Raw genomic sequence first — 12,119 nt, forward strand, 5'->3', positions numbered from 1 at the left:
CCACTGATAGGACCGGGTGTTTGATATTAATCAGACTTGGCTTCTTTCTTTCCTGCTTCATCAGAGGCTGGCCTCTCCTCATTTTTATTTTCTCCGTTTTCTGCAGGTAAGTCTTCTTTAGTCTCTTGGTGAGCCACTTCAGCTTGTTTTCCCCTTGCTCCCTTTTCCCCTTTGTTTGCACTTTTTTGCCTGAAGATTGATCCTTTCCTTCCACCTTTTTGGCTTCGTTTCCACTTTTGCAGAAGCTGTTTTAGCCAACAACATCGCTGATCTCCTCTTGGGCTCCTCCTTCTCCGCCCCCTCGGCAGAGCTGACCTTCCTCTTGGGCACCTTGGCAGCGGGGCGGGCGCGTGCTGGGTGCCTGCGGGCCACGGCATGCCACGAATCTTCGCGAAGCTGGGTTGCCTGGCCGTGATGCCAAAATCTTGGCTTTCTGTGCAACAATGACGAAAAGAAATACGGAGACGGAGTTTTGGAGGAAGGAGAAAAAGTAGCTTTATTCTTTGCTAGGCAAAAGGGGGAACACAGCAGGCTGGAGTCTCAAGAACTGTGCCCCCCCACCCCCCCATAGGGAAAGGTTTTTATAGGTTGGGGCTCGTGGTCTGGGGTAGGTGATAAGGCTCAAAGTAATTAAGGTCTTGCATTTCTTTTCTTCTGCAAATTCATGGCCAAAGCTGGCGTCATCAGCAACCGGGTCTGGCGTCCCTGAAGTTATCAGCTGTGACCTTCTTTCTGAAATGAAGAGTGCTGCAAGGGTGTGTAGGAGAAGAAATGCCAGGTGCAAAGGATAATTCATATGGGGTCAGAGAGTAATTAGCTTTGCTAAGGACAAGTCTAGCTACACGTGTTTATGAGTAGTAACAGCTAAAGAATAACCAAGATTGCTTAACACTTTCAGGCCTGGTTATGCTGTTTCCCCAACCTGTTCATTGTTTACTTATTTTCCTTGTTTATCCAAAAAGAAAAGTCTCATTTCTATTTTTTACTGCAACAAATACCCCACTGCTAGTTCATTCCCTTCACATCAATGAAGGAAGGGAAATGGGCCTTGCGTTCTTGTCTGGCTGAGGACAAACTTCAGTTTTGCTCCATTTGACAAGCACCAGCTGTCCAGCCCAGGGGCCCATCTATCTCCTACTTCAGCCGCTGCCACTCCTGCCACCCATGTTTCCTTTTTTTTTTAATTAAAAAATGCCAAAGTCCATTACGTAAATTTGCATAATAAGGGCATGAGAATGCCTGAATCCCCATATGATGGATAATGCTGAATAGCAGCAAATTTTAATTTTTTCCTCAAGCTACCTGACGAAAGATGGTTTACTAGTATTGTTTTAATTAACAGCTTAGCACTCAAAAGCGTAGCCACCCTCTGGGGGAGCCCTTTGCCCAACGCAAAGGAATCCTCGGGATCCTCTCTGTGCTGTCTACCCTCTGCCTGCAGAGGTCGCTGGCCACCGCTCGCCTCTCTCCTGTGGTCCTAATCGGCTTCCCGTGTACAGTGCGCACGCGCATATTTCGCTCCAGGTGTCCAGCTTTGTGCCTGATCGAAGTCTTCTCGGCTGCGCTCAGCGCGCAGTATTTAACCCGGACTGGTCTTCGGGAAAGAGCAGCGTGTTCCCCCGACCCAGAGCGCCTCTGGGCCTCAGCGGCTAGAGGACCTGGGACGGGCGTACAGGGGTCGGGCGGCACGGCGGGCAGCCCATGCGGGCGGGGCGGGCCCCCGCTAGGGCTTGGGCGTCGGTCGCCGGTGGGGCCCGGAGCCGGGCGTGGAGCCCCTGACAGGACAGGTATGGAGGCGGCGACCCTGGAAACTGCCTCCTCCCCCACCGTGTTCGCGAGGCTCCTGGCTGTGCTCTGGGGGCTCGGCGCTCGCCTGGGGCGCGGCCGGGAGCCGGGTGTGCGGGGCGGGGCGGGGGTCGGCAGGGGTGGGCCGCGGCGGGGGTGGGCGCCCCCTGGGTCTGGGCTGGTCCGACCCACCTGAGCTCTTCAGCCTGCGGTGTGGTGTTCTCCCGGGGTCGAGTGATTGCGTCTCCGAATTCCTCCAGAACTGCAAGTGTTCCACTCCTTTCCTGGGACCGTCCAAGGCACCCCTGAACCCATTCCAAGCTACAGGTTTCCTGTGGGGCACACGGTTGAGAAGTTGTGTCAAACAGAAAAACAAACAAACAAACAAAAAACAAAGCGGACTCAAGGTGGGGGTCTGGATATGCGTTTGGTGTGTCAGTCTCCCATTCCTGGCTTCCGCCTTAACTGGCAGGCTCACCCTTGAGCAGTCATCTTGCGCATCCCCACAACTAAATCACACAGATGACGAACTCCGCTATTTTTAAGAGGCGGTGATTTAGAAACTTATCCTCACTTATTACAGTGTGGAGAGCAGCAAGCCCATCTTGACCACTTACTAATCCAGTATGCTTAAGGTACTGAGAGTCAAGGAGCTATGAGGTGGAGATTGAAGATCTTTAGCTAATGTACGGGCGAAGCCCAAGGTCCGGGGATGTTAGCGATAGTAGTTAAGGATAACTTTTTTTTCAAAGACATTTTGTGCTCAAATATGTTCAGAAACTTCATGGTTAAAGTTTTCTCTACTACAGAATATTTTGGAACTTTCAGTGTGCTAATGATATTTTTATCACGAATTTCCCAGTGGAAGTATAGTACGGAGAGTTTCCCAAATTTGAACGGAAAATACTGTTTTTCTTGGGTGTTACCTCTGTTTAACATATGAAACAGTTTGGGAAATGGAGTTCCAGAATTAGAAACTCAGGGTTTGGAAGGGGCAGTGTAGGTCAGTGCTTTTTGAACTTTAATGCTGCATACACAAAATCTGTTAAAGTACAGATTTTGGCTAGTTCTGTATTTTTAACAAGTTCCCGGGTGATGCGGATGCTGCCGGTCCATGGACCACACACACTTCGAGTAGCAACGGTTTTCACTGGATTGAAAGAGACCGTGTTCTGTTCCCTGCTCTCCAGAGCAAGCTGTGCTGCCTTGAATGATCACTTCCCCTGTCCAGACCTATAAAATAGGAGACTGGACTAGAAGATCTCTCAGGTTTCCTTCAGACCTAAAATGTTGTGACTCTAGTCCAGTTACCCTTGTGATAGTTGAATTACGTCTAAAATATCCTTGCCCTATGGCCAGTTTGGGCTTGAACATTTCTAGTAATGGGGAATTTACTGCATGTAAGGCATCCCATTTCATCGTGGGATAGCTCAATAAGGAAGTTTTTCATATTGCTAAAATACATCTCTATAACTTCCATCCTGTTGGTCCTAGGTTATCTCTTAGAATCAAACAGGAAAAAAAGAATAATCCCTCTTTAAAAGATGACTCTTGGGAATTCCCTGGCGGTCCAGTGGTTAGAACTTGGTGCTTTCACTGCCAGGCCCTGGGTTCAATCCCTGGTCAGGGAACTAGGATCCCACAAGCTGCGTGGCATGGCGGAAAAAAAAAAAAAAAAAAAGACTCTTAAAGTGTGACATGACAGTGGTTCTACCAAGTTTTCCCCAAACTGAATTATCCTTTATTCTTCCATGACATTGTTTCAAATCCCTGTCTCTTAAATTTAGTCCTTCTGTGTGGAGTGTAGTGGGGCTGTAGCTGGACTTGGAAGGATGGGTGGGGCTTGCAAAACTAGGGAAAGCATCCTAAGCAGCTGGCAGTGCTCCAGAGATGACACTGCATATGTCAGATCCAGAATTGTTTGATTCAAGTAAGAAATGGTATGTCAGTGAAAGATCTTGGGCAAAGCAATGTTTTAGAGTGTGTAGTTGTCTTATTGTGGTGTATAATGTGGTTGGAAGTGGGGAAGGAGAGAGGCAGGGAGCCAGATATGCTTCACATATCAGCAAAGAGGACTTAGGTTGATGATAATAGTAATGCCTTCTATTTATGTATAACATTTTACAGATTACAGAACCTTTCACAGACAACCTTTCCTGTGAGGTAGGCAGAGCAGCTGTTACCCAGTTTTATAGATGAGGCACCAAAGAGAGTAAATGATTTGCCTTAATTCTCAAAGCTGTTACATGGCAGACCAAAGTGATGACAGTGGTAATGGAGGAGAAAGGAAGAATGCAGGAGGCAATACTGAGGAAGAATTGATAAGTTGGGCCTGAATGAACATGAGGGTAAAAAGGAAAAGAAGTTGTTAGCGAGGAGTCAAAATAGTTCGGAAAATCATAATACATGATCGACAACTGCCATAGGTTGTACTTGCTCGGATCTATCATTGTTAGTGGCTGTTTGGAGTTATACGTCAGGAGGGATTGTGGTAGAGGATTCCTAGGTTGTTTAGCCTGTCTCTTGGTACTGGGTGGTGTGTGGGCCTTGGGTTAGCTGTCCCATACCAAGGGAATTGAGAAGTGGATCCTCAGTATCCCTTGAGAAGGAAATGCTGAGCAATTGACTGATTCAGATCTATCTTAGGGTTCTTGCCATCCTGGAGTCTCTGAATTTTGTTTTATATAATTTTTCTTTTGAAGTTCCAGCTAATATTAGTTGTACTTGGCTGATGGACAAATTGGCTATCCAGTCTGACCTCCCCAAGCTCCCACATATCCACTGAGGGTTTCACCGAAGCAGAGACTGGACCCTTGTCACTCCCGAAGCCACGCTAAAGCTATTTTCCCAGAAGATCTGCACTTCCCCTAGAGCCTAGAGCGCGCTCTCTCTCTCTCTCTCTCTCCCCCCCCTCCCCTCCCCCTCCCCTCCCCCTCGTTCTTTTACCCTGGAAGCATATGAGGTTGAGATTTATTGTCACTACCAAATTCCATAGGACCTGGAGCTGTCCCTGCATTTTTAGTTTCTTAGGCTCCTATCTGGTGAGGAAAGAGCTACATCTCTTGGGGTGTATGTGTGCCTGACTGTTGTACTTCCCCCATGGTGTCTCTGGGAAACCTGTCAGAACCAACTTATATCCCTAGAGCCTGGTGTTGGTATAGGCTTCTATTCAACATTGAGTGTCTTCTGTGTTCAGTGCTTAGGATACTGAGATGAATAAAAATTCTGTGCCCTGGAGGAATTCACGATGGGTTAAGGGAGACGATATTGTAAGTAAAATGCGATCTTGTAATAGAGATATTTCCAAAGTGTTGTGTGAGGGCAGAGGAGGGAATGACTAGCTCCACAGGGAGACATCAGGGGAATATTCAGGAAAGAGGTGATAAGTAAGTTGAGCCTTGAAGATGAAGAGAGAGACTTGGTGACGTTTGCAACATTTGCAGAGGCATAAGATAGGTAGATCCAAGTGGCTGGAATCTAAGAGAACTTTGAGATCAAAGGAGAGGTGGTTGATGAGATTAGATTCATAATGAGGCCAGGTTTTTAATGGCTTGTAGTTTTGTTCTAAGATTCAGTTTTGTGGGAGGAAAGCCACTGGAGGTTTTTAGGCAGGGAGGTGATGTGGTTATATTTTGGAAAGCTAGTTGTGGAAATAGACTGAAAGGGGAGAATCTGGATCCAGGACATCAGGAGACTTTTGTAGTAACCTGGGTTTGGCTTCAGGCTGAATTAAGGATTAGTGGGGATGGGAAGGAGGGGATAAATCGGAGATTGTAGAGACAGAGTTCACCTGACGTAATGACTAATTAATTGGTTGTTGAAAACAAGAGAGAGAGGGAGTTGTTGAGGATGACTCAGTTTTCTATTTTGGATTGATGGTGGTACCAGTAGTAAAGGGGGAGTATAGACGAGGAACATTTGTTGGGGGAAGCTTCTGTGTGTTTTGGGTCATGTTGAATTTGGGCGTCTGTGGCGCTTAGCAGATAGGTGGAAATGTGGGTCTGGAGTTCAGAAGAGAGTCTGTGTCTAGGGGTGGTAGATGTAAGTGGTAGCTGATGCTGTTGGAATGGATGAGCCTAGCCATGCTTATAGAAGGCTGAAGATAACAGAGGAGATGACAAGGATTGGTGGGCAAGGTGAGAGAGAATGGTGTCCAGGGAGCTACAGAGGAAGAAGTTGCAGGAAGAGAATCAGCAGCCTCTGTTGCTACAGCGAGGTCAAGTAGGATGCGCTTGGAAAATGTACTTTGAGATTGGGCAGTTAGGAGATTGTGGTCACCAGGGCTCTTTTATTTTTTTAGTGTGAGCAGCTGGTTGGGAGCCAGGTGGATTGAAGAGTGGATGGGAAATGAGGATAGGGAGGATGTACTCCCTTTGAGTAGTTTGGGAAGGAAGGAAGGAAGGAAGGAAGATGGTGGCAGCTTGTGGAGGAGTAGCAGAGACTAGAGACAGATTTTCCTAGAAGTCTTGAGCATGGGTTATCTGATGATGTGTAAGAGCCAGTAGAGAGGTTGCATTTGAAGGCACAAAGGAAATGATGATTGCAGAGGAGGGTGGAGGGTTGTCTCTGAAAAGGAGACATCATTTCTTTTGAAGAGGAATGACAGAAGAAAGGAAAAGAATGTAGGAAGAAAGAGGCAATGATGGATACACCTAAATTTGCAAAGGAATTCTTATCTAATAGGTTCAGTTTCCTTTCTCAGCAAGGTTATCTGCTGAGGAATGGGGGTCCTGGTGTGGGCTCGGATAGGAACAGGGACTTGAGAGTGGTAAGGGAAACTTGAAACTGTCCAGAGAGGAAAGGGAAAGAGAGCAGAGTTGAGATATGCTCCACGAACATTGAGTACCCTCTGAACTTGAATCCTGCAATGTAGGCCTCTCTTTCCTCTTCTTCATAATAATTATGGCTGACTTTTATTGAGTGCTTCATACCAGGCACTCTTCTAAGTGCTTTTCAGGCATTCTCACGTGATTCTGACAACAACCCTGTTAGAAAGGTATTGTTAGTATCTATGTTTTACAGAAGGAGAAATTGAAGCATGGAGTATTACTTACACTTAGTAGAACTTATGTCTGATGAATCTCTTACCTCTGCAGAAATGGCATTCCTTCCTTGAGGCATCAGAGAAAGGCGGAAATTTAATTCCAACTCCCAGTTTCTGGTCCTTGAGGGGCTGGAGTTTAGGGCTGCTAAGGTGGGCCAGTCTGTGGGTATGATAGTGGCCTGGGTGAGCAGGGTGGTGGGGTCAGTGTTGCTGCTGTGTTTTTACAACTACATACGGAATTCTGAAATCCTTGTGTGATTTCCCAGCAACCTGACTAGAAAGACAAGTGACTGATAATGATTTGTTAGGTACTGCAGGCTAAGACCATGTCAATTGAGATGGTGAATAAGAAAAGAGATCTTGTCTCAATCAGCCAGAAAAAGAATTTTTACTGCCAGTTACGGGACTAGGCAGACCTATGACCTTACGTAATAGCATAGATTATTAACACTCACCTTTGATGTTTTCCCCATTGGTGTGATAGATAGAATTTGTAGGTAAGGTGCACACCTGACTTGAGTGAAAGGGGAGAATGATGAGATGGCATGGGTGGAAGAGAAATGGGCTTACCTTTTCCTGCTGCAGCCACTGGAGCATCATTTCTGTGTCCTTCCTCTTGATGTTGCCATGGATACGCCTTTGCGTGGTGACTTGAGGAGATTGATTTCCATTATGATCAGATGATGACGTGGATTTAAAAAGAGAAAGGACAGAATGCTCTGCTTCTGGGGAGTGGCCGGTGAGCTGCCCAAAAGGCAGAGCCCAGCACAGCCAGCCGAGGTGGCTGTGGCTTTGTTGGCTGCTTTGGCTTTTGCTGAAGTTGTGAAATGGTGCATCTCTCTCTTTAGAGCGCAGGCTCAGGGTTCCCTGTCTGCAGGGTCCTAGTGCCAGGGACTTGCTGGTTGATCATGGGGAGAAAGCAGCAGGAACTTAGAGTAGGCTATTAAGTAGGACTGCTGCTAGCTCTGGGAGGGTTGCAATTCTTTTTCTTTTCAAAGAACATTTATTTATTTATTTATTTATTGGCTGCTTTGGATCTTTGTTGCTGCCCGTGGGCTTTCTCTAGTTGCAGAGAGTGGGGGCTACTGTTCGTTGTGCGGGCTTCTCATTGCGGTGGCTTCTCGTTGCGGAGCACAGGCTCTAGGCGTGCAGGCTTCAGTAGTTGTGGCAACGGGCTTAGTTGCTCCGCGGCATGTGGGATCTTCCCAGACCAGGGATCGAACCCGTGTCCCCAGCGTTGGCAGGCGGATTCTTAACCACTGCGCCACCAGGGAAATCCTGGCTTGCAATTCTTGAGTACCAGGCTGCACTCAAGTGCTTGTTGCCTTCCCGCAGAAGCGCCTTCATTGAGGATAAGTGAGGCATATTGTGTAGCTTTCCTTCCTGGCTCTTGGAGGTCTGGGCCCTTTAGAGGTGGGCCTGGTAGTCACTGGGTATTCCTAGGGGAGGGGCATATCCTGGGAGGGGGTAGACCTGTATTCAGTTTGGGAGTGGGCTACAGAAATTTCTGGGGATAATGAAGAGCTGGAGAGGTAAAAAAAAAAAAAAGTCTATTTAGGGTCTAGGTCCTATCTGTGTGAGATCTGCAAGGCAGATACTGGAGTAGGACCTAGGAACAGAAGGCTCTGTTTATCTTCTTTCTGGGTTCCTGTGCATATCTGGAATCCGGCCTTCCAAGCTTCCAGTACCTGAGCTTCTATTCCCCTCTCCTTTCCTGACTCCTGAGGGACTTATATCCACACATATCCCTCCCCTACTAGTGCTTTTAGAGATGTACAACTTCACCCTGGTTATAAGAAAATCTGTATCTTGCTGATTACCTTTATGTTTCATTTTATCTCTTTGCAACCAAATCGAAATACCCCGTGCCTAATGCAGTTCAGTTCAAGTGTGTGGACCCTGCTGTCAGACTGCCTGGATTTCAAGCCTCTACAAGTGGGATCAGAGAAAGCAAACAGTTGGGTTAGCCCAGGATCAAGGTTTGGTAAGGTGAGACAAGAGGAGGTCAGGGGCGTAAAGGATGCTGTGGTACCAGTAAAAGCAAGGTAGAAATGGTGCAGTCTGGGTGCCAAAGAGGCTTTTCCTCCTTACTAGTTCCTCCTTAATTCCTAATAATCCACTTCTTTTCCTCTCATTTCTGAAATGTTCTCCGAGACCACTGGTAATCTATTTATCAGACACAGATTTCTTTCCCTCCTGTCTTTCCATTTTCCTAGACTTTTTAGCAGTATTTAATATCATTGGGGAGGAAAATGGATTAGAAATCCAGGGAGTATCTGTCTTCTGGCTGAGGTAGCATGTAACTCAGAGTTGTCCTGTGTGACATGGGGTGGGGCCCAATGGTGCTGTTGAAGGATCACCTACCTGTACAGCTAGTCAAATGTGCCCCCCTTCCTACTCACATGTGCCCCGCTGGCTATGAGACTTAGGTGAGTTGTTTGACTTCTGAGACTCAATTCTGTCACCTGTAGAAAGGAAATAGTGGAATCCGTGTTGTCTGCAGCACAGGTTCGTTTTGGAAGGAGATCGTGAAATACACGTGTTAGTGGTCACAGTTAAATTTGCCTCTGAGAAGGCCCTATGACTTATTTTCTCTCTCTTAACATGTTCAGTTTCCCGTCCCAATTCTGTTGTTATCAATCATCATTCTCCCATTATACCTGCTTGAAAATCCCAAGTTTATTCATTCCTTTACTTATCCATGCATTCATTCATGCATCCATTTATTCATGTGAGGTTTGAGTTCCTACCGTGTGCACTTGTCATTGATGTACCCTCTCAGTAATGATGAAGACAATATCTACAATTTGTTGAACACACATTCTGTGCTCAGCACTGTACTAAATGCTTTACTTCAGTCTTCTTTAATCCTCACAACATCCCTGTGAGGTAGGTATTATTTCCCCCTTTTTTCAGTTGAGGTAACCAGGGCTCTGAAAATATCTTACCCAGAGTCATACACATGAGGAAATAGGAGAACCAAAGCTGTACCCAGGTCTGTCCATCTCCAGAGCCCATACAGGCCTGCTGCTTCTTTCCCCATGTCTGATCTATCATAGGGCCTTCTCGGGGCTTTTTTGTACTGTCTCTGAATTGGTCCATTTCCTCTTCCCTCTCTTTTTCTCTCATGAGCCTGGCTCAGACCCCCTCACCCCTTGCTCATTACTGCCATAGCCTCCTTGCTGTTTTCCCTGTCTTTATCAAGTTGCTCTTGCCTTCAACTCCATTCTGCTCTCTGACACCTGTTTGATCTTCCTAAAATAGCTTTCATTATGCCAGTCTCCTGCCCAGGAAGAGACTGGCTTCCTGTTGTTATTGGATGCAATTCATCTATCCCTACGTGATGTTAAATTCCCTGACTATCCATATTTACCTTCTAATACATCTCAATATCAGTGTTAATTCATTCAATAAATATTTGACTTCATGAGCTAAGAGTGATGGGATCATAAAGAGGAAAAGTTGAGGAGTCTGCTTTAAAAGGCTTATAGTTTGATAGGAGAACTCATCCAGAATTCACTAATTCAGCCAAGCTAGTCATCTTTAATTTTCCCTAGTCAAGCAAAATTATTTCTGTCTCTACTCATACTGTACTCACAAATTACAATGTTTGTAGGCTTTTCCTCTCCACATATCCAAACAGAAACCTCATGATTCAAGGGATAATCAAGTATCCCTTTTCTTTTTAGCTTACCTTTTTCCTCTCTGTAATTCCTTATAATATTTATCATCTAGACATTTTATTTTAATACCTATACAGCTTCTGCATTTTTTTTACAGAGCACTTTTATGTGCTTTATCTTATTTGAGCATTAATGTAGATATGGCAGGTGATAGTCCCATTTTATAGAAGAAACAGCATCTAAGAAGTTAGGTGACTATATACACTTGTGTGGCTAGTGAGCTGTGATGTTGTTGTTGGATGTGCGCTCTTTTGAATCTTTGAAGGTAGTGTGGTCCAGAGGAAGAGCACGGCTTTGGAAGCCTAGAAATATGTGTGGTATCAATGAGGAGAGTAAAAAGTGCAGAGGGTTCTGGTTCAGGCTTTGGTTCCAGTTACGGCTCTACTCCTTGTCTTCTGTGTGACTTCAGGGAAGTTGCTCAGTTCTCTAAGCCCTGTTTCCTTGTCAGCATTGTTCCTGGCTTGCCTCTTATGGGGTTACTTTGATGTCCAAATATGATGATAACTAAGTTATTAGCTAACTTTGTTGAGTACTTACTAAATACCAGGCAATGTCCTAAGTGTTTTACATGGATTATCTCAGCTAATCCTCACAACAGCTCTCAGACATGTTCTTTGTTCCCAATTGACAGATGAGGAAGTTGAGGCACAGAGATGTTAAGTAACTGGACCAAGTTTATGTAGCTACCAAGTGGTGAAGCCAGGGATTGAATGTAAGCAGCCTGAGTCTAGAACCGGTGTTCTTAACCATGGTACTATACAATTGTTTTTTAAGGTGTTCTGTAGACTGTAAAGTGTTCTGAACGTACAGAAGTCCAGGCCGCAAGGAGCTGCATGGCCCTGCCCACCTGTGTAATGGTGAATAGGGAAAAGAGGGGGCAACGTGGAGATTTTGCAGAGGAGGAGAGAAATGGTTTCCTAGGGGGTCTGGCCAGGATTGGAGATGTGGAGAGGTGTTTGGGGGCCATATATCTGGCTGTTGGCTATCATTCTCCTATTAGGCTATCTGGCCTGCCTTAGAAAGAGGGTGGAATGGAGGAAGACCCTGTTCAGCCAGTGAAGCCCAGTGCAGACAAGACAGGTATCCCTCGGGCCAGGGGATCTACAGCCACACTGTACCCGTTAGAGCCATAGATCAGACCCCAGGACAACCTTGTTAGCTACTTAGGGGCAGGGACTGTTGGTTTCTAGTCCATTAGATGGATAAATGAATGAAGTGGTTACATAGCCCTCTTGAGACCTCTCACTAGAATGCATAATCTTATTAAACATTTTAAATTATAAAAGTAATATGGTTATTAAAGAAATTTTGTGAAATATAGAAAACAAACCATCTCATTGTTTCTCTTAAGGAGATGCCTAGGAGGCAAGGCCAGGAGAACAGGGGACAGGTGGCCGAGGTGGACTGGGCACTGCCCCCACTTGTAGGGGGCAAGTGGGACTCTGTTTCTGACCACCACCCTTACTAATCCGTTTGAACCTGATACTCTTAGGGTTCAGAGCCTGGCCCTTTATAACAACTAGAAGGGAGGAAGAATGACCATGGCAACCTTTGCCAGTGTTGAAGGAGCTGGGGTACTTGACTTGCTTTGCTCTGTGTGTGTGTGT

General features: G+C 46.0%; 1 protein-coding gene and 1 pseudogene across 7 annotated transcripts in view; one reads left to right on the forward strand and one right to left on the reverse strand.

Moving 5' to 3' along the window:
• LOC132377337 (non-histone chromosomal protein HMG-14-like) lies at positions 1-2,287 on the reverse strand (annotated as a pseudogene).
• The window catches only part of DCTN1 (dynactin subunit 1), a 30,132-nt gene continuing 19,612 nt past the window's right edge, over positions 1,600-12,119 (forward strand). For 3 of the 7 annotated variants that reach the window (XM_059942562.1, XM_059942563.1, XM_059942565.1), the window contains exon 1: positions 1,602-1,787. The gene's annotated coding sequence lies outside the window, so the exon portion shown is untranslated. Of the gene's footprint in view, positions 1,788-12,119 lie in introns of all 7 variants that reach the window. The other 4 variants (XM_059942559.1, XM_059942561.1, XM_059942564.1 and 1 more) reach the window with 3 other exon arrangements.

The sequence above is a fragment of the Balaenoptera ricei genome, chromosome 13, assembly GCF_028023285.1.
Source record: "Balaenoptera ricei isolate mBalRic1 chromosome 13, mBalRic1.hap2, whole genome shotgun sequence".
Lineage (NCBI taxonomy): Eukaryota > Metazoa > Chordata > Mammalia > Artiodactyla > Balaenopteridae > Balaenoptera > Balaenoptera ricei.